This window comes from Schistocerca piceifrons, chromosome X (assembly GCF_021461385.2).
Source record: "Schistocerca piceifrons isolate TAMUIC-IGC-003096 chromosome X, iqSchPice1.1, whole genome shotgun sequence".
NCBI lineage: Eukaryota > Metazoa > Arthropoda > Insecta > Orthoptera > Acrididae > Schistocerca > Schistocerca piceifrons.
Genome location: NC_060149.1, coordinates 571,521,801 through 571,545,462, shown reverse-complemented (window position 1 = coordinate 571,545,462; position 23,662 = coordinate 571,521,801).

The following is a 23,662-nucleotide window of genomic DNA, read 5'->3' as shown; positions in this document are numbered from 1 at the left end:
ATTTACGAGACCCCTGTGACATCGTAGTAAGACCTACTGGTACCAGTTTTGGCGGCGGCGGATGCTGGAGGACCAGGGATAGGTCATCGTGTGTATGGTGATAGCGTATCTGTGATGACATCGGTGCGTCCTCACATCACCCAGACGACATGTAGCGGGCGCTCACAGAGCGACATGTGTTGTGGTATTCTGCGTGTAGTTGAAAACGGTACGTCTCTGTACATGAGTTTCTATGCTAAATTTAGCCGTCCTGCTCCTCCCTACAAATTCTCAAAGTGTTTAAAGGGAATTTAGCTACATTATCTACACGACGTTTGTTCTTCTGACTAATCAACTGAATGGTGATTTCAGTAGCAATACTGACTTGTAATTCTAACCTAGGAAGTGTGTGAGAAGTCGTGATTGAGTTGATATTAATTACAGATTGCCCGCGTAAGTTGACAGCCACAATCTGAATGAAGATGTAGCCTACCGGCCAGCGCACACCGCTCATCCGCTGTGTTGTTTGAAATTTCAGAATCCTGTATTCTAAACTGAGATGGCAACTGAGATGGCAAGCTGCTTAAATGAAATGCGTCAAAAACATTGGCAGCGAGTGCCGCGCTTTCTTGTTAATTTCCTCTTGTACCTTGCGATGTACGTGAATTCGTTTTTGCGGTATGTCGTGCTATAGCCTCACTAACAGAGGTGTGTGCACATTCCAACTCAAAGGACATTCAGATCTTAATCTTCGCCCATTCCCGTGACAGAACCCTTCGGCTACTGACAAATCACCGAAATGTGTGCTTGCCATGGGACTGTGACTTCTTCGCATAACAGGAAGATACTGTGATATCTCTTTTATTTAGTATCACTTTTATTTAGTATCATTTTTTTACTTGTGAAATTATAAATCGAATGAAGATACAATGAAACGAGGATTTAAAAGCGATGCTTTATAGCCAGAAGCACAGATTACATTGGCAGAAGAAATACTTTAAGCTTTTCAAGGTTTAATAAGCGTCTTTACTAAAGCACGTCTGGAGTTTCTTATTCTGCATGTATATTGAGGAATATTTGCAAATAATTTCATCTTATAGACCCAACAAAGGCAAGGGAATAAGTAATGGAGGTGTTTTGCCTACTGGCCGGTTCTGATAATATTGGAAATGGAATTCAGTGTATTGTGAGGAAGCGTGGCTGCTTACAAATATAAAATGAGCTACTCTGAAACGCCTAGGAATTCATAAACGGCTATTGCCCGTTTGCTGTTAAAGCAAACTCTCATGTATTAAATTGTTCATTATTTAATGATTATGTGATGGGAAGATTTCACTGTTACTAGAGTTTTGCGTAAGGAATAGAATGTGCCGTGCTTTGTCACAGTTAACCGGCTGTTTCCCTTCCACGAACACGCTATGACTATTCACCTGCTTCTATTTGATAAATCATTTTGGTTACAATAAACCTCTTCCGCAATTGCTCTTGACATCATTTGCAGATATGTTTCAGATACTGCAGTGCTTCTGAAACAGAGTAATCTGTTTTAACAGAATTGTACGATAGCGCTTAGTCGTGAAATACTGGTAGATCTTTTTCATGCCTTTACCTTTTGGATTTCCTAGGCTGTTATCACACTTATATACAATACGTAATTGTTTTCCTTGTCTTTGTCTAATTATGAAATATTTCCAGTTCTTGGAAACGCAGTACGCTTATGAAACTGGGAAGCCTTACTCCCAGATCAACTACACCACGAGCTACCAAATTGGTACTTCAGTTTTTCCTGGTCCGTGAAGTATGTTGACTAACATTTCTTCCTTATGCAAACATATTTTCATTATTTTCGCTACAGATAAAAAAATCCATTAATGCGGTTGAAGAATGATGTGACTACAAGTCAGTCGGCTGAAGTGGCCGAGCGGTTCTAGGCTCTACAGTCTGGAACCGCGTGACAGCTGCGGTCGCAGGTTCGAATCCTGCCTCGGGCATGGGTGTGTGTGATGTCCTTAGCTTAGTTATGTTTAAGTTGTCCTAAGTTCTAGGGGACTGATGACCACAGCAGTTAAGTCCCATAGTGCTCAGAGCCATTTGAACCATTTGACTACAAGTCAACAGTTGGCAATGTGTAAAACTACTGGAAACTTACAGGTGAAAATCGCAACACAGCATGCTCAGAGGACTTGTTCTTGCAGCTTACTTTCCGACTTTGAGAAAAGTTGAATACCGACGGATAGCACACACTGTTGGGGGTAGTACCAAGACAGCAGGATGACAGGCACTCAATATAACTATGTGGCAAAAAGAGAAGGGTGGTTCTCCACAAGGACACATCACGAGAAGACCGTAGGATTGTTCGACTACGTGTGACGAGTAGACGAGAGACAAAAAGTAGAAATACAGGCAGGGTTACAGGCAGGTACCACAATTAACCCTCAGGAACAGATTACTGGAATGCGTTTTAGGATTTACAGTTTCCAAGCGCAATTTGCCACCGACGCTATACTGAAGACAACACAGACCGGCATGAAGAGGAGCCAGAGTGTACTGAGGCCTGGACACAGAGAGTGGCATGATGTAGCACCCTAGTGAACTGTGCTGGTATTGTGTGGTGTTATGAAGCGAGTCTCGCTTCTGATTGTGACGGTCATATCGATGTCAGCGTTTCCGTAGACGACATAGTGAAAGGTTACTGGAAGCAGCGATTCTCGAGACCGATACGTCACCTGGAACTATCGTTTGGGTCGTTACCGGATACAACAACAGGACTGATTTGGTAACTGCTGGAAGGGGGCTGAATGCTCGCCAAATATGGTCAAGATTTGTAAACGCTGTTGTACTTGTCATGACGATGGTAGCAAGTGGTGTATTCCAGTAGGATAATACAAGACCCCAACCTTCAGATCACTTCTGAGAAGACGGGGAATGTACGACTCCTTGTTTGGCCTACCTAATTCGCGTATTTCTCGCCCACAGAGCTAGCATAAGATGAAGTGGGATGACATATACTTGCGTACCAGCCTCCAGCATACCAAAATCATGAACTGACTTCAGTTCCTGAAGATAAGATTCGGAATCTGTTTGCCTACATTTCGCTACGAATAAGAGAGTGTATTCCTTCCTGTGGGGATCACAACTCAAACTGCTTTTGATGGTGGACTCTAGGTCCGAATGGAATGATGATGTAATCGTTTAGTAACCGTTATGTTCTTAACATCTCCACGAAGTTTCATAAACAGCGGATCGGTGATTCATGGTGTGATATTTTCCATTTCTGTCAATACAGAAAGATCCGTTAATCATTTACAATAGAAGACATGACTGCTCTGCACAAAGATATGGGAGCGTTACAAGGGATTGAATAAGAAACCGTTATACTAACATCAGCAGGTGAATAATCTTTAGGCCAGTACGACAAAAAAAATCCTGAAATATTTCATAAAATAGTTAAATAATCTTTTGACGTCAGTTTTTATGCAGGTCCTCAGATTGTTGTATGTGATGCAGAATAATTTTCACTAGAGGCAAAGGTGGAAAAATGGGCCCCTGCTAGTATTATGGGCCCCCTACATATTTGGAAGTACAGGCCATGAATTCTAGCGGAGAGCACATGAACTACTAGAACTAGTTGCTAAACTTCACTGTAGAATGTGCAGACGTAGTAGCTGTCATGGTTTGTGAGTAGTTGTGCTGTGAATTTTTTCGCTGTCATCAAAAGTTTGAAAGGTTAGTGTTTATTTGAATTAAACTAAAATTTCTAACATGTTATTACTAAAACTATGGTAAGTTATGTATTTGGATTGTTGTTGGGATGCCGTTTTACATTAATTAACGTCGGTTGCGAACCAAACTAACCGTAGGCAAAATCGTTTTTCCCAAGATGGCGAGGGTGGATATATGGGCCCCTTTTGCTGCTGGTATTATGGGCCCCGTAAAATCAATCAGATTTTATGAGACCATTTACAAATATTGCTACCCTTTATGTTTCAGATGCCTCGAAGACATCTTGTACCACCAAAAAGTCGAAACGGCAATCGTTGGACAAAGCAAATATGTCAAATGCTATTGTAGCTATTAAAGAGAAAAAAAATGGGGTTGAAAAAAGCGGTTAAAGTGCACTCTGTCCCTCGTTCTACGCTACAAAGGCTTTCACGAATCGATAAACCGGTCGAAGAAATAGTTAATATTAAACTGGGCCGTCCACCGGTTTTACCACAGGGACTTCAGGACGAACTTCTCATTATGGAATCCAAATTCTACAGCCTTACCAGAAGTGATGTCAGGCGCATGACCTACCAGCTTTGCACAAGAAATAAAATCCCTCATCCATTTGTAAAGGGCGAAGTTTCTGGTCGAACTTGGTTTGACCATTTTATGTCACGGCACAAAAATATTCTGTCTATTTTGAAGCCATCCGCAACATAGATTTCACGTGCTAATGAATTTAATAAACAAGCTGTCGACAATTTCTTCAGTTTACTTGAAGCTGCGTTCAGTAACTACAAATATCCTGCAGACAGAGTTTTTAATGCAGACGAGTCAAAAAATGGCTCTGAGCACTATGGGACTTAACTGCTGAGGTCATCAGTCCCCTAGAACTTAGAACTACTTAAACCTAACTAACCTAAGGACATCACACACATCCATGCCCGAGGCAGGATTCGAACCTGCGACCGTAGCGGTCGCGCGGTTCCATACTGTAGCGCCTAGAACCGCTCGACCACCCCAGCCAGCAGACGAGTCAGGTCTTAGTGTCGTTCATTCAAAATTTTCTCGTGTCATCGGCCTGAGGGGAAAAAGGCAAGTTGGTGCCTTGTCTGCAGCTGAAAGAGGATCACTTGTAACGTGTAAAAAGATGCTTGTGAATAGACTAGGCATAGGCTGTGAAAATCATCCCACCAGTAGACTAATTAACAATGTTCAGAGTGAATCTTTCTGTCATTATACACAAAAATTAAATAAAATTATTTTTGAAATTTTTGTTTCTTTTTATTTCAAACTACCTTGGGGCCCATATTACCAGCACAAATACTTAACCCAACAAAATCCAGATTATCAGGAAAAATAAAATTTTGTTTTAACTACTAAAAAGTGGAACCAAAACATGTCGTAACTATTTGCAGGGCATACTAGAGAAATGCTTTATGTTAATTTGTGGTGATTATACTAAATATAAAAGGTGTTATATAAGAAAAACAAAGTGGGGGCCCATTTATCCACCTTTACCTGTACAAGCGCGCAGTTAGCAACGTAACGGCGGGTAGCTGTTTTTCTGCAAAACAAAACAAAATCTTTGTTTAGTTTAGCCACTTATTTCACACTGAGACGTCAGATTATAACGCGCGCACTGGCTTCTCGCCAACATTGTTAAACTTTATTTTCCTTTTCTGCCAGTACAGCAGTGTGTGTTTATTTAGATGGATCCAGTGCCGAAAGATGGCGTCTCTCACGACGATTTAGAGGGCAAAGTGAAGCACTTGCTACGGTCATAATAAGCTGAAACGGACTGTAGCTGTTATCAACAATTATAATGAGAAAGCTTGCCTTCCAAGCACCACACATGTTCATGTACAGGGCCCTCCACAATTCATGTTACACACTTCTAGAGGTTGTAGAAGGGACTCAGTAGATTTAGCTTTAATTAGGAACCTACGTCCGGAAACGTCATCCAACGATGCTACAGAACGTCCAAGTGACAGCCGCTGGCTCCTGTAAATCTGTGTTTACAGACCTACAGGATGTCATCAGTTTGAGTGAAGGTTCCCTGGTTCGGAAACGAAGTTACAAGAGAAAATCATTCTAATACCTCTGACAGTGGAATACATGGAATACTACTGTTGTTGCTAAGAACGTAGGGTATACTACTTTCTGAGGTCGTAGCGTGGACCAAGACAAGAAAAAATACGCAGTAAACATGGGCTCCAAAATGCATACTTGAGGAGCTATGAGCACTTGTTCTCCTTCGCTAGCGTGAAACACATCTCCTCTATTGAACAAGTGCTCATACCTCTTCAGTCATGGAGTGTAGAACTCATGTTTAACGGTCACTTTTTGTTTTGTTTCGGTACCTGCTACGATCTCTGAGAAGTTGCCTACCCTACAATCACCCTTATATTTACAGAAGCCGGGGCCTATAACTTTGACGTTTTGTAGCGTCGTTGGATGATGTTAGCGGGCTTGCGTTCCCACGAGAAACTTGATCTACTCAGCGCTCTCTACAACTTCTAGAAGTGTGTAACATCATTTGTGAAACACCGTGTAGAATCGGCAACATATGAAAACATTCACTATTAAAAATTATTTGTTTACGACTGTCTCGGTGTATCATCTGTCAGAAACACTACAAATATTTTTTAAAATCTGAAAAATTGTTAAGATCAATTTAAAAACAACAATGTTGTAACCCATAACTTTGCTCTCAAGGAGGGAAATGATTATCTCACTATTTTATGCAGTTACTAAACATACATAAAATGTCTGACGCGAAATATTTGGGATTTGCCTGAAAATTTCTAGAGAAAGAATTAGTACGACGTTATTAAAATTAGAGGGGATCTCAACTATGGGAAAAATCAACATATGTCAATGTCTCCGATACCTAGATTGTTGAAATCTCCCTAGTTACAATACTACCAAACAGATTTCAGCACACACGGTCTAAGAATTTGTTGTGAATTCTGTATCAGTTCTCTTACTTTCTTTTATTTTTTATATCTTTAATATTCCCCCTCTTATTTTTTGGCTGGTGGTGACACTATTGCCACTCTTCATTGTTTGATTACAGTAACATCGGCCAACAAAACTAAATTAGAGCAAAAATAACCAGATAAATTGTAGCTGCAGGGTACATTGCTGTGATCCAAATACCGCAGTTTTCATGGAGGGGAGAGTGTTCTACCTAGAGGATAGTGTACCTACGAACTCATAACGTTTGCTTATCTGTGTTTCATTACAGTAACTGATTTTAGAATCAACTGAAGAAATGTGCACTATAGACCGCTATAAGTAGTTTCTGATATTTTCTACTGTTTTTGTTGTTGTGGCCGGCTGCGGTGGTCTAGCGGTTCTAGGCGCTCAGTCCGGAACCGCGCGACTGCTACGGTCGCAGGTTCGAATCCTGCCTCGGGCATGGATGTGTGTGATGTCCTTAGGTTAGTTAGGTTTAAGTAGTTCTAAGTTCTAGGGGACTGACGACCACAGATGTTAAGTCCTATAGTGCTCAGAGCCATTTGAACCATTTTTGTTGTTGTGAGACATGAGGCTGTGTTTTGAGGATCGGTTTTGGATACACTCCAAGGGAAAAAGAAAAAAAGAGAGAAAACGCACCACGAAGGAATTATCCGAGTTTGACGAAAATCGGTAGATGTGATCGACATGTACAGATAAACAAATTATTATAATTACAGAAAAATTGGATGATTTACTGTCGAGAAAGATCTTCACAAAAATTGAGTAAGACAATAACACGTTCGTTCATCCTTGTCCCTTATGCAAGCCGTTATTCCCCTTGGCATTGAAAGACAGATTTGTTGCATATCTTCCTGAGGAATATCGTGCCAAAGTCTGTCCAATTGGCGCGTTAGATATTGAAAATCAAAATTCGCAGGAGGGTCCCTCCCATAATGCTCCAAACTTTCTCAATTGGAGAGAGATCTGGCGACCTTTATGGCCAAGGTAGGGTTTAGCAGGCACGAAGGCAAGCAGTAGAAACTGTCGCTGTGTGCGGATAGGCATTGTATTACTGAAATGTAAGCCGAAGATGGCTTGCCATGAAAATCAAGAGACCAGGGTGTACACACTGATTTGCAGCGGACGACAACCAAACGGGTCCCGCTATGAAAATAAATGGCTCGCCAGAACGTTGCTCCTGGCTGTCGGGCCGTATGGTGGGCGATAATAAGGTTGGCACCCCACCGCTTTCTGGAGCGTCCCCAACCTTGTCTTAGCTGTAATCGTAACTCAGTTCTCAGTGGGACTCACCACTGAAGACAATTCTACTCCAGACAATGAGACTCTAGGCCGACGATGTGTCTGGAGACGCTCCAGACAGTTGTGGCACTCTCTTCCTGGTTGATCCGTTCAGTCAGAACGATGTGCTGAAAAGGTTGAAAATTCATATGAAAAGAAATATAAGAGACAAACAGTAGGAAATAATTTTTGTGTTTCATTGCGTATTGACAATTTTTGGCAAAGAGGTATGGAAACTGCATGTGGAACAATACTCGCTAGTGGTCAGGTTGAAGTAGAGGAAGAATTTTAGAGTGGGAATAGGTTGAAGAGTAAGAGAAAGAAGTAGTGCTCAGCAAGTAAAGTTTGTGGAATTATGCCCTTACTTAAATATCTGTTACATGATAGGCTAGAATTCTTGATTGAGTCTGAGTGATATCAATTGTACGCATTATAAGAACTATATGTTTGGGTGATTGAGGAACGACATTATTTGCCATCAACTGACATTGTACAACATCAAAAGCAAACTCAAGACACTAGGTCAATTTCTTGGGAACCATAAAGACTCCCATTTCATATACAATCTGCTGTTGAGGATGCTATCCACAACAACTGGCTGCAATGGCAATACAACTGTCTGCAAGACCTTGGTCATCGCCAATCGTGGTTGCATAGGCAACCCCAGAGCATAATGGAGCCGCCGCCAGGTTTTCTCCGTCCCGCACTACAGATGCCAAGGAGCTGTTTCCCTGGGAGACGAGGGATTCGTGCTCTCCCATTGGCATAATTAAGAAGGTATCGTGATTCATCAGACCATACAACGCTCTGCCTCTGCAACAACAACCGATGCCGATAGTCATGTGTTAGTTTTTGTCGTATTTGCCAATTTTGTGGTGTTAACATAGGCACATGCATGGGTCGTGGGCTGCAGAGGCCCATCACCAGGAATGCTGGGTGCACTGTGTGTACAGACAAACTTGAACTCAGCCCAGTGTTAAAGTCTGATGTTAGTTCCATCACAGTTCGCCGCCTGTCCTGTTTTACCAGTCTGCCCAGCCTACGACGTCCGACATCTCTAATGAGGGGTGGTCGCTCAACCCTACGACGCTTCCGATTCCGAAAAGCTCGTGCCGAGCCTACGGGACATCACAATAGATCGCGCGCCTTCCCCATTCTGTACACGGACCGGACGGTCACTAATACTACATGCACCGTGCGTATGTCTGACTAGCAGTCATTCCTTACCAGGTGACGCTGCTATCGCGTGGATGGTTTTATATCGACGGTAGGTAGAGTGGTGATAATGATTTGGCTGATCAGTGTGTAGTATCTTAGTACTATGATAGTTTGCACACATACCATAGTGCATCCAGGGCCACGAATCCTAGACTGCCACACGTGCTTCGTGAAGGGAAAACAGAATGATGTTCAGGACTTATATATAGAACTTCTTTTCTTGTGCACACATGACTGCAGGAAACGTAGTATGTGCCGTCGTCAAATATTAAGTTTTCCCATTCGAAGTCCCGATGCTACACTCGAAGAAAAAGAAGAAATCCAGTGAGCCAAGAAGGAAGTATTCGAATTGGACGGAAATGGGTAGACATTATCTGCCTGTACAGATAAAAAAATGATAACAGTTTATGATTCATTCAAGGCAAAGTGCATAGCGAGTAGCCTCTCTACCATATGTAAGCAGTTGTTCCAAGAAGGGCAACAAAATGAGGCACAGAATTCCGTCGACATATCGCTGTGCTGTAAGCCTGCTACAAAGGACAAAAAGTGGGTCCTGCAATGAAAAGAAACTGTACCCCACACCGTCACTCCCAGTTGTCGGGTAATATGCTGGGCGATAGTCAGGATGGTACCCCACAGCTCTGTGTAGTGTCTACACAGACATCTTTGCTTGTCGTCGGAATTGCGTTCGAAGCGGGACTCATCACTTAACAGAATTTTACTCCAGTCAATGAGATTCCAGGCCGAAGATGTGTCAGGAGATCCTCTGAATAGTGGTGGGATACCAATCTCACCTCCGTCCGCCATATGGGCCAACAACTAGGAGTGATGTTCCGCGATGCCATTTCTTTTCATAGCAAGAGCCCTTTGGTTGCCATCTGTGAGACCCTTACAAGTTGTATGTCATCCGGGGCTTACATTTCAGCAATATAATTCCCACTTACACACGGCAATGGGTTCTACTGCTTATTTTCATGCTTGCCAAACCCTACCTTGGCCAGCAAAGTCGTCGGATCTCTCCCCAAGTGAGAACGTTTGGAGCATTGTGGGCATGGCCCTCCACCCAATTCTGAGTCTGACGATCTAACACTCCAATTGGACACAATTTAGGACGATATCCCTCAGGAGGAAACGCAATAGCTCTGACAAACAATGTCAAGCTGAATAACTCGTTACGTAAGGACAGATGTGGGTCAACACGTTATTGACTTGGTCAATTAGTTGGGCTCGTTCACTGGAAAAACCATCCAATTTTTCTGAAGTTTTGATCATTTGTTTGTTTGTACGTGTACATCACATCTGCTGACATCCATCCCATTCGGATAATTCCTTCATGGTGTGTCGTTATTGTTGTTTGGAGTGTATTTTGACCGGTCATTGGACTAATTTCATGTCTACCGTGTTTGTGCAAGTGCGCAAATTGTGCCGAATCAAAAAGAGCAGAAGTACCCCAATCCACGCTAAAGCCAATGGTGCTCTTAAACATATCCATCGAATGATAGTTAGTATGCTGTCTTACAAGATGAACTGCTAGCACATTGATTGGGACAGATACATTGCATATATAGATTCCGCGTACCATAGTCACATACAAGATTCAGTGGGGTATTCACCATACGAGGCAGTGTACAGGTGGGCAATGAGGTTCCCATTTGAACTTGCCAAATTACCGCCTGGCACGGCCGTGGCCGAAGTTAAAGGTTTACCACGCTGCCTCATTGCTATCTGGAAATAAGTTAAACAAAATAATTCAGGAACAGATTCAACGATGTAATAGAAGAGCAGTGCTTCCACAGTGTACATCAGGAGATGTGGTTTGACCTCGCACTCCCACTCTTAAGAAAGTAAGGACCAAGAAACTGATGTCCCCTCTGAAGACCCTCCTTCTATCATGCAGCTGCCCTCTCCTGCTTATGTTGAAATACAACTGTCTGACCATTCTGTGATAGTTCAATTTCACCATTTAAAATCGTATCATGGGGAAACTCTGCGACCTCCTGCAGTTCCGCCTAGCCCATCTCCAAATAGTTCATCAGAAGGTAAAGGTACTTTTGCGAAAAAATTCAAAATGAAAGAAGGTAAGTTGCCACCACCACATCGTAGATATGCCTTAAAGAAGCAAGCACCCTTATACACTCAGCTCATGAGATTAAGATATTACTTGACAAGGTTAATTTACGTAGTATTTCCTTTTGTGTGTGTAGTGATGCTGCTTACCCTCCTAGAGTTGTGACAGTCGATGTTGACAAGTGACGTCTTCTTAGATGCGATGTGTTTTGTTTGTGTATTGTGGCCAATAATTTTGTGATCCAGTTAACCATTTTACATATTTAATACAACAAAATTGTGTTAGGCTTTTACACACACATTTAATTTGAATTAGTTTGTTGTTATCCTTTTTGTGAAAGTCGCGTTTGTGCTGTGTAGGGAGCTGCAAAAACTATTTTTGAAAATGTAAGTGTGCAGTGTTGTACTATAAGTTATTGTACATTAAGAGCAATGTATTGAGAGCAAAGACTTAAAAGTGATGATATAAATGTTAAACGTGCTTATGCTGAAGTAAATACTTACAAAGTGAATATGAGTTTAATGAGAAGCTGTTTCTCTTGCCTTTTAGTAATAATGTAGAACTTGAAGATAATGTGAAAAAGCTACGACTCAAAACAACACAAATTTATGTGTCATCCAGTAAAGATTTAAAAGTTTCTTGAACGAACTGAGGAATACAGTGTGATGACACATGTAGTAGTGATTAGTCTGGCATTTCATTCAGAGTGAAGTTTTTTACACCATGTGAGATGTTTGTTTTGCCGGCTAGTTTATGCTGTTAAATGTAAGGTTTAAACAGTATTTGGTTATTGTGAGACAAACATTAAAACCTTGAAGCAGAGAAACTTTTGTTATGTCAATTCACAAGCTACGTCAAAATTACATGTACAGTTGGAGAAGTTTAGGCAGCAAAATGTCTTTCAAGTACAAAATTGTTAAGGCTTTCGTGGCCCTTTGTTGACAAATTGCCTGTTGGCTTCTGTCTAGGGCTGTTCGGCCGACGTTTGTTTGATGAAGTGCCTGACGTTTCGCCAACAAGAGTGTCTGATTTTTTTAAAGCTTCAACCTTCATCGCAGCAGGTGGACTGGAGTCGAGCTCGCGACCGCAGATTGTGTGTACCTGTCAGACCAACGTCCTAGGACTTCTCTGATGTCATAACCGCTGCGGCCACCATGATCTTCTTTGTCTGTTTACAAAAGGTCTTTACTCCACGTTTGCACAATATATGGCCGATTCTGTCCGTCACTCTGAGAATGTATGGCATAAAGGCCTTACCTTGAATTTTCTTTTGTCATGTGTCACTTCGTCGAGTGTATGATTCTGTGACACTTCTTATGTAGTTGATGGAGTAATTATCGGTCTTCAGGACGCTTTGTAGGTGTTGCATCTCACGTCTGAGGTACTGCACCTCACATATTCATCTTGCTTGTGTTAAGAGCGTATTCATCGTACCTCTTTCATGGCTCGAGCGGTGATTTGACAGTTTATACAATTAGCAGTCCATGTATGTTGGATTTAGATTCACACTGTGTCCAAGGTTTTCACCCTCCCTCGTGATCAGCAATCTAGTCGTTTTCTACCTCCATGGAAAATTTTATGTTGGTATGGGGATTGTCACCGAGTTGCTCCTCACCAGGGCTCCATACAACGATGGTATCATCGACGTATCTGTATCACACAAGAGGTTTACAAGGTACCAAGTACAACGCCTGTGCTTCGAAATGTTCCGTGAAGAAATTGGCCAGAACTAGACTGAGTGGACTACCCATGGCGATGCCTTCCAGCTGCCTGTAGAAGTTGCCATTTCACGTGAAATAGATCGTAGAGACACATATATGAAAAAGCTTCCTAATGTCTTGTGGAAAAATGGAACCCATATATTCGAGAGAATCATTGAATGGCACTTAAACAATGAAACGACATCAAAGCTGGCGTGTATGCCGTTTACTCCAAGTTTTAGTTTATTCAACTACCCAATGAAATGTCCTGAGTCCTTTATGTGTACGTCAGTCTTTCCCACGAACGGCTTAACCAGAGAAGTCAAGTATTATGCCAGTTTATCATTCGACCAGCCATGAGCGCTAACAATAGCTTTAAATGGAATGTTTGATCTTTATAGATCTCTGATAATCAACACAGCGGCGGTGGCATTTCCCTTGTCAGTAGACAGTACCAATATACTGTATTGTGCAGGTTGCTCTCTATGTTCGCCGAGAGAGAAGACGCACTGATTAACCGATTTGTATTCCGTGTTATCCGCTGCGTCGGATCTACCCTTAGTTCAAGGTACTCAGTCGGATCTTCTATGTGCCGGATCTTCTGCTCATGAGATTCGATCTTCATTGCGACGGTCGCGTTTCCCTTGTCAATAGGCAGTACCAGTATACGCCTGTCGACGTTAAGACTCCTAATAGCTTGTAGCTCTTCTTTCTTCAAGTTGCGAGCCGGAGGTTTTGCTTGGGGTAGTATACTGATACTGGCGGTTTCAATGCCTATTTCCTCAGCTCTGTCAGAAGGAAGGGTCCGAATAGCCGCTTCGGTATTACCAACGATAGTTCTCTGAATGACAGCGAAATTCCCTCCTTTTGTTGAGTTGTCGTTCACCGTGATTGACCACTGACTGACGATTCTCCTACATGCCACGCACGCATGGCCCTTGTCTCAGCCCTGTAGCCACGCTCCGAATCGCCACCACCCTTCAGAATGAGGTTATTTGTTTGTTTGGTTACGATCGGGCACCCGTGAAACGCATCTCTACGGTTCGCGGGTGAGGTAGAGCAGACGTTCTCTTCTTTGTGAAAAGACATCCGCTGTGCCTTTACATGTGAACTAATGCACGTTCCTGGTTCCGAAGCGTTTTGAGATTCACTAAAAACAACACTGGGTATGATTTCACTCCAGCTCTGCATTCCTGAATGAAACACAGTATTCAGAGAACAACACAAAATTGTGGAATATTTTGGAGATAGAGAATACCAAACGTACTATTTTATTGCACAATAACAAGTAGGAGAAACAAAACCGTTCATCAATAACTATCTTATTTTGAACACACCATTACAAGAACGATTTTCTAACAATAATACCAGTTTAAACAGCCATATAAAACTGCTATCCATAGAGATACTATTCACTGTAATCCGTACTACTGTTGAAACACTTACGTGCTAAAGAGAAGCCATTTGTCGTGATTCAGTGGGACATCAGTATCAAAAGGGTAACGTGCAGGTGCACTTTAGTATTTACTACGCGAGACACATTCACATTTCCTGTGTCTCCTCATTACTGTCCAGTGCAGGTCAGTAGACCGAACACACGAATCATACACGGCTGAAGTCATACTACGCATGCACACGCATCTGCCCAGCCGACTCAGCAGTAATTAGAAACACAGAAGATATGGGCGGTAATTTCACGCTGATGATTCACGAAGGTAATACCATTTACCCACACTCCTTCGTGACATTAAGAAACTGAGATGATTATATGACCTACTATGACCGTTATAACCACACAATGATGACCTAAGTTCTCATGTCACTGCTCCAGTCACTTTGCAATGCATGTTACACTTACCCCTTTCGTGTTAGGTGGGACACATATGTCCCACTAAAGTAATACGCAGTCTTCATCGTTGGGACGTCTGTATCTCATATCTGTCTAATGTTAGCATGTAGCGAGATGCTTTCGAAACTTGGAGAAAAATACCACGGACCACGAGATTGATATATAGAAGGCTCTGAGTGATCAAATGGGGCGGTGTGTGTTTATAGGTGGCACAGTGAGTCTGTTTAACGTAAATCAGATCAAACTGCAATCTTCTACATTCTAAGAATTGTTTGAAATAACTAACTGTGTTTTCTTACACATCACAGACATTACTTTGAGACATTACTACAGACCTCAGTAAGTCTTCTGCTTTGTACCTAATTTGTTTGTATTGGGACATAGCAGAATTCTGTGCCCCGGAAAACTTCACCGGATGCAAAAAACATTGGAGTGTTGATGTGAAAGCTATCTTCAACTGCTATGTTGAAAATCTGTGTGCGATATCTCATGTTTTTCATTGTCAGGAGAATAAATGGATTTTGCCACTCATTTGTTACACTTCTTTGAATAACTGCCATCCTGATAAAATCATTGTAAAACCTATTTGGCCGGCCAGTGTGGCCGAGCGGTTCTAGGCGCTTCAGTCTGGAACCGCGCGACCGCTACGGTCGCAGGTTCGAATCCTGCCTCGGGCATGGATGTGTGTGATGTCCTTAGGGTAGTTAGGTGTAAGTAGTTGCAAGTTCTAGGGGACTGATGACCTCAGATGTTAAGTCCCATAGTGCTCAGAGCCATTTGAAGCCAAACCTAGTTAGTTTCGTGAACACACGTGTCCCTCTACACCGATTTTCGAAATTGCTTAGCTTAAAATTTTTGTAGTACTCAAAGCGTATTGTTTATCGCAAAGGAAGACAGTTTTTGACCTTTTATTTTTCAAATAGTTGGAGAATTTATTTTAACGATGAAAAGGTTAAGAATTTCACTTGTGTTTTCATAAATGTTTTACGGGCTTCTATATTATTATTTTGTCATAGATTTTTGCATTTTGTATACTGTATTCCATGTGAAATACAGATGAGGTTGTGACAGCTCCTTCCCCTTTAACTAGTCAAAACTAATACCCCATGAATTATAGTGACATTTCAATGAAAAGTATGGTGAGAGATGAAGTTTAGGGTTTTATAGCAGCTATTAAAATGTATTAGGAAAAAGTTCACGATATTAGTGTGAGATACATAAAGTCAAAATGGAGCTTAAGGGGACATATCTTACAAGGTACATGGTTACAATTGTATTACGTTGTAAAAGATAGTGATGTGTAGATAGAGTGGAATATTTCTTAGATGTTTATTTGAAGTACTGGGGAATTAACACTTTAAAGTACTTTTGACGAGTTAATATTTCTGGTAACTTTGCTTCTATTTCTTTTATTTTGTGGTTAGCCAAGTCATTGTGAATTAATGTCCCTTTGAAAAAAGTGTTTATTCTGTGTACTACAACAACATGTGTTGTCTTTTCATTGCGTTTTAGTACCGTGAGCTACAGTGCCTGTAATCTGTCAGCCGCGAGGACTGGACACACGGTTAGAGGCGCCATGTCACCGACTGCGCGGCCACTACCGTCGGATGTTCGAGTCCTCCCTCGGGCATGGGTGTGTGTGTTGTTCTTAGCATAAGTTAGTTTAAGTAGTGGATAAGTCTAGGGACCGATGACCTCAGCAGTTTGAACCCTTAGAAATTCACACACTTTTTTTGTAATTTGTCAGAACGTCTTCATGCCGTTATCGGGGCTGTGGTTATGCTCCTACCTCAGCCACCACCATTTACATGTATAGGCGTGACTAGGTGAGTTGTCTTCACAAAACCTGGCCGTAGGTAACTTCATTATAAAGGTTTAATATAAGAGTGGCCATATCCATTTTACTACCCAGCAGCTAGAAGTAAAGGTGCGAGCATACATATGCTCACACCATTTCAGTACCAGTCTGTTACCTTCTCCCTAGACCCATGGTTATCGACACAGTTTAGAAAAACCATATCCTTTTAGGCACCTATAGTGTTAGTTCTTTGAATGCCTTATACTATACTCCTCTGCTGTGAACAATTGTTTTAAATTCGCCGTGAAGTGGGCTACCCTGGTGTGAATGCACAATATATCGGATTCCCAGAGGAACGGGGGATGCGGAGAGAAGGTGGATACAGAGGGGGCGGATGAGGTGATGGACAGACAGATATGGGGGAAGGAGATGGACAGAAAGAGGTCGGGAAAGAGGTGGACAGGCAGAGGGGGTGAAAGAGATGCAGAGAGAGTGGGGTGGTGAGGAGAAGGACAGAGAGGGGACAGGAGAAGATTGACAGATAGCAGAGAAGGAGAAGGTAGATAAATAGAGGTTGGAGGAGAATACGCACTAATTTTAAAATTGGAATAACTTAATACCCGGCAACGCCGGGTTTCCCTGCTAGTATGGTAAATTTATCATTAGAAGCTCCTGGATATCTACGTCGAGTGGTAAATACAGGAATGCATCTGCCAACTACACCGTCCGTCAAAAATGTGAAGCATCTACAAGCGAAAGACGACACGAAATGAAACTTCATGAGTTGAGAGGATATGTGTTGTTACATCCCATAAGAGGCCACTTTCAAACTCAGTAAGGTCTTTATAATGCTGTCTGGCATGAGTTCACTACATTTCTGTGTACTTCACATTGATCATTCAACATCTGACACTGTTCCCAACCCGTGCCATGTTTGGTAGCAATACTAAACGTGAACAACACTAATGCACACTTGTTTCCGTTCTGTGTGTCATAGAGAACTGCAGTTCTAGTCATTCCATGTCCGCCGGTGGTTTGTACATGTAGAAAGCTACACTGACATCCGACCATGTCTTCTGGATGCTTCATTCTTTTTCCAAGCATAGCTTATTTTGGGTAAGTACTGGCCTCCAGTTATTTTAACCGGCAACTCATCTATCTTTGAAGTAGAATGTAGATCCCGTTGGTTAGCTATACTAGTTACAATAAAGTCAGTTCCTTGTATCGTGTTTAGTTTCACCTTTACTACTTCGCACATGAAGAACAACGTGGCGGGCTTCGGTAAAACGCAGATCAGACAAGGCTTTACGAGACAAGCAATCTATAAATTTCTTGCACAACCCTGTTCAGGTTCAAACAATTTCTAATGTCGTTGACCGTCGGCCGCGGTGGCCGAGCGGTTCTAGGCGCCTCAGTTCGGAACCGCGCGACTGCTACGGTCGCAGGTTCGAATCCTGCCTCGGGCATGGATGTGTGTGATGTCCTTAGGTTAGTTAGGTTTAAGTAGTTCTAAGTTCTAGGGGACTGATGACCTCAGATGTTAAGTCCCATTGTGCTCAGAACCATTTTTTTTGTCGTTGACGTAAATTTTCATGTGATTTAATGGAATCGAATGAGAGACAGGATTTAAAATGTCGTCAATCTGAAAACCTAACATTAAAAAAAAAGACATCGGGGTTCACTTCGGAGCGGGACTCGTCACTGAAGACAGTTCTACTCCATTCAATGGGATTCCATGCTGAAGACTCGTCTGGAGACGCTCTGGACCGCGATGGGATAGCAACCAGTCTGTTGCCCGCCATAGTGTCCGACATCCAGGAGTAATGGTCTGGGCTGTCATTTCTTTTCAAAGTAGGAACTCTTTGGTTGTCAGCTGCGGCACCCTTTACAGAGCAGCGGTGCGTCGACAATATCATACGTCCCGTTTTGTTGCCCTTCGTAGAAAGCCATCCGGGGCTTACCTTTCAGCAATGTAATACGGCGAGAGTTTTGTGTGCCAGTTGGACCGAATTTGGCATGATAACCCTCAGGAGAACATTAAACAGTTCTATCAATCAACGCTCTCTTGAATAGACCACCTAGTTTTTCTGTAACTGTACTAATTCGCTTGTCTGTACACGTACACCACATCTAACAGTTTTTGTCCCATTCGGATAATTTCTTGGTCGTGTGTCGTTTTTTTCTTTTGCTTTTTCTTAGAGTGTAACTGTATTTAGTTGTGACTCGTTCTTAGAATGAAAGAGATTGCAGTTTAACAACATCGCGTCGACAGCGTGGTCATAGATATGAATCATGAACTCGGATCTCGACAGGAGAGTGAAATCCACCACGGTCTTTTCAAAGGAAACATCCCGGCATTTGCCTGGAGTGATTTAGGGAAATCACCGAAAACGTAAATCAAGGTGGTGGGATGCGAATTTGAACGTCATCCCGAATGTGAGTCCAGCCATTCTTCGAGACAAGAAAGCACACCCAGTCTTACCCTGCGATGCGCTTCTCGGACCATTAATGCCTATATGAAGAATTTTCCGGCATTTTTCATGGAGATACATCCTGGCTATCAAGATACAGTTTCTACCATTGTTTAAATTAAGTTCCAAGCATAACACTGGAGCAGTGTACACAGATAGGCCGTTTATCCATAGGAGGTATCCTCGATATTATGATACTTCTAAATACAATTTTCAGCATCTGTAAACTTCTGAAAGAATCTAGGAATCAGTATACCATTCCGTTGTCCAGAAGAGAGTATAGTGTATCCTTTCACATTCCTTATTGACTTGATGTGTCATTGGTGCTATCCTTTCCCACCTTTATTAGCTGTCAAGCGACTAAGTTCCTGAAACGAAGACGATTTTTCCAGTGCTTTTACTAATAGGGCATTTGTAGGCGTTGACGTCACCTCCCGAAATCCATATACAGCCTTATGGTTTTGTATCTAATTTACGGATATACTGTACTCTATCATTACCATACACAGTACAACCATACTCAATATTGATCCACATTGACGCGCGACTTACAGTGACTAAGGTATTCACGTCGGCCCCCAAAATACTCTGACGGTATTCATGATAGGTGGACAAGCTTTAATAGTGGACTTAATGAGGAAATCCATCTGAGTTTGAAATCAAATCACATTCCCAAGAATTTACCTGTCGGTTTAACTTGGAAAGAGTAATATATTACGTGAACTGTATTATGAGCCAATGGACGTCTTGAAAATATAAAAACTGAAGACTTCCCAAAAGAGGTTTCAAGGACGTTTCTTGTACCGCGGCCTGCTGTGTTTTTCTACCCAGTATGATCTTCTCTGGCCATGTCAAAATTTTCATCCAGTTGGAGGTCGCACATCTCTGCATCTTCACCGCTGCTAGATGAGAATGCAATGATGTGGGTGCTACTGGAGAGGTGTCTCTATTAACTTTCTTCTGTGTATACTACGCATGTCGTAGACCATGTCGGTGGTCAGTATTGAGATGGTACATCCCGCTAATGGAGACGAGAAACTTTGAAAAACAGTCGCATCCCTGTGAGTGTCTCCTGGCATACCGTTAGCAGCAGCCGCGGCAGAAGCGGCAAGAGTTTTTACACAGAGGCAGCTTTTCAGGCGCAGTGTTTGGCAGACGGTCTGAGTATGAGAATTTTAGACCACAGGTCAGGAAAATGCAGGGTCTGATCACGTGGTTGGGAAAACCCGGATATTGGCGTCAAGCATGGAAGGGTAACCGCCGTGGCCGAATTGATCGTCCAGAATAAAGTAGCAAATAAGACTAAATTCAAATAAACCTGAACCAATCTAGTCACAGAAAAGCCAGTAAGATGGCTACAAATACAAAATTAAGATAAGTGCGAAGGCGAAAACGCGCCCTCGATACGAAACGTAGTTTTTAAATTACTTCGAGTTAAATGTTTTATGTATGTAATGAATTTCAAAAATTAATATCTCGATAACGCCTTAACCAATTTTTACAGACAAATTGCCTACGGATAGCTCTGAATGAGCTATATCAAACCACTACACTACCTTCACTACATTTTTTTAATGAATATTACCTATTTAAAACTATAGTCCTGAATGTACACTCCACTGTACAAAAACATAAATTTTCATATAAATAAGGTATGAATGATTTAAAGCAGCGGTAGCATTGCTCAGCAGACATAATTAGGGATGTATGAGTGTACTTTGTTCTAATTTTTTGTATTTATTAGTAACATAACACCACAAAATAGCGTTCAATGGACAAAATCGTTATGTTTGAAAAAGAATTATTTAAGTCAGAGAAACACAAAGAAAAGCTTTAGAAAGCCGAGGAAAGTTATTTGCAAACTCATATATGGTAAATGTATTTAACGTTAAATTTATAGTTGTTAATTTTATTTTGACAGTCGCAAGTGTATGAACTTGATTCATGTCAGTGCAAGTATTTAAACAGCGGTGAGGGATTTGGCGCAAGGCTTTCAGGGTTATGGCACTTTATATTTGGTGCATGTGGTAGTCGGGTTTGATATCTGAAGCAGACAGGATGTACATGTGGCAGCAGGTAGCATTTCCAGTAAGTTAAAACATTTCTAATTATTGAATCGTGGAGATGTCATGTTCACATGTATCGATAGTGAACACTCTAAAATATTTTCAGTGTACATGCCTCGAATATTTCTCATTAGGCGACCTAGTCTGAACTTTAAAATTTTACTGTAGCTATTTTTGAGGGAGAGATCAGCACTCAGGATTTAGTTAGTTCCCAGTTGTGGAACTTTAGTTTTAGACTTGTACTAAAGGAACTTTAGTATTTTTTCCAGAAGTGTATGAAAACTTGAAAATTTTTCCGTTTTATTTGAGACATCATTCGGATGACAATTATTTCAGTGATTATAAACTGCGGTAAATGTTATTTTACTTGACAAAAGCTCAGTTTCTCACTGCAAATTCCTGCCTGCATTTATTAGAACTGGGACTGAGTTTCTTTAGGGCTAATACGACATATGTGTTTGTTGGCTCCTAGACTGTATTGTACACTTACAAATCCCACCATTAATTTCGGAGTTGCTATGAAGAGTGATTTTCTCATTCATAATTTATTATTCGTGGAGTTGCAATTTCAGTATCACGACTTATTGATTGGGCAACTATTTCTGCAGAAACAACAAGCTTTAGGTTCTCCATCCACCATTTATCATCCTTATAATCACATATGGCTGATCTCGTCTGAGAACAGTTATCATCATTCATAACTTACAGGGTGACAATTATTGAACTACATGGGAAAAATAGTTACAAACTACGACATGCACACACTTTCTTCAACATGTAAACGTCACTACAGATATTCGGATTTAGGTTATGACATGTTCGATATACTTGCCATCATTGTCGACGATTTGGCGCAGACGAATAGCGAAATTCTGCATAATCAGCTGAAGTGTGAGAACATCGTTGATGTCAATGACCGCCCGAATGGTTGTTTTCATCTCAGCAATGGTTTTGGGGTTATTGATGTACACCTTGTCTTTGTCCACAAGCCAATCGTGGTGGCCGAGCGGTTCTAGGCGCTTCAAAAATGGTTCAAATGGCTCTGAGCACTATGGGACTTAACATCTATGGTCATCAGTCCCCTAGAACTTAGAACTACTTAAACCTAACTAACCTAAGGACATTACACACATCCATGCCCGAGGCAGGATTCGAACCTGCGACCGTAGCAGTTGCGCGGCTCCGGACTGAGCGGCTAGAACCGGGAGACCACCGCGGCCGGCCTAGGTGCTTCAGTCCGGAACCACGCGACTACTACGGTCGCAGGTTCGATACCTGCCTCGGGCATGGATGTGTGTGATGTCCTTAGGTTAGTTAGGTTTAAGTAGTTCTAAGTTCTAGGGGACTGATGACCTCAGATGTTAAGTCCCATAGTGCTCAGAGCCATTTGAACCATTTTTTGTCCACAAAAAGGAGTCGTACGTGTTCAGATCCGTAGAATATGGCGGTATATCGAGGCCCATGCCAGTGGCCTGTGAGTACACGAGAGCCAGAATGTGGCCCCAAAGAAGTCCTCCAGGACATCAAGCATTCTCGTGCTTCGAGGGGGTCGAGCTCCGTCTTGCATAAACCACATCTTGTCGAAATCAGGATGACTTTGGATAATGGGGATGAATTCATCTTAAAAAACATTCACGTACCGTTCGGTAGTCGCCGTCGCATCAAGGAATATCGCACCGATTCGGCATAAACATCCACTGTATTCAGCTTCAGAACACTATACACACAACACAGTATGAGCAATGGTAGTCTACTCATGATAGAACTACGCAAATTACATCTAGCTTACTTTATGTATGTATTTGTGTTTTAGGAGATAAGCAGCTAAACTGAAAATTATGTTTTTATCTTCATCTCCAAAGTAAGCATGTATGCCTCTTTACTGATTTAATAAGAGAACACTGTTCCTCTCTCTGTATGTTATACGAGTGCAATATGCGTTTCTTTCTTATTACTTAATCTGCCTCATTGCACATGTCACTGATAACACACTCGCTCTTTAGCCAGATATCTTTAAATTGTATAACAGCGATTAAAAAAACCATTCACACACTATGAGTGTTTTGTAAATTGCTCATTTCGGTGGATTTTTTGGCACATTTGATGATGCTGGTAGTGTCACTCTTTGATTTAAAAAGATCATAAGCTATGTACATAACTTTTATCACGGTAAAATATTGCTGCTGAAAGGCCTGATATATTATTGACCAAAGAAGTCCCTTTTTGATTTGAGGAGATGATGGTTCTAGGGGTTTCTGACTGGGAAACTATGCTGGATTGCAGAAGATCCTATAGGAAACATGTTGCCTCTCTGTAGGAGATGTAGGAAAGAAATTAATCTAGGCAGTATTGATGCTGGGATGCGGGAAATACGCAGAAGACAGGGCACAGATAGGATGGAGACTTTGTTTGGGAAGAGGGGTGGGGGAGGAGGAGTACCTTAAGTTATGGTTGATATGAAATGTGCATCTCGAGGATTATTCCATGGCCTGGAAGAGGAGGATAATTTACATGACACTGGGAAATGAAGGAAGCAATTCTGGTG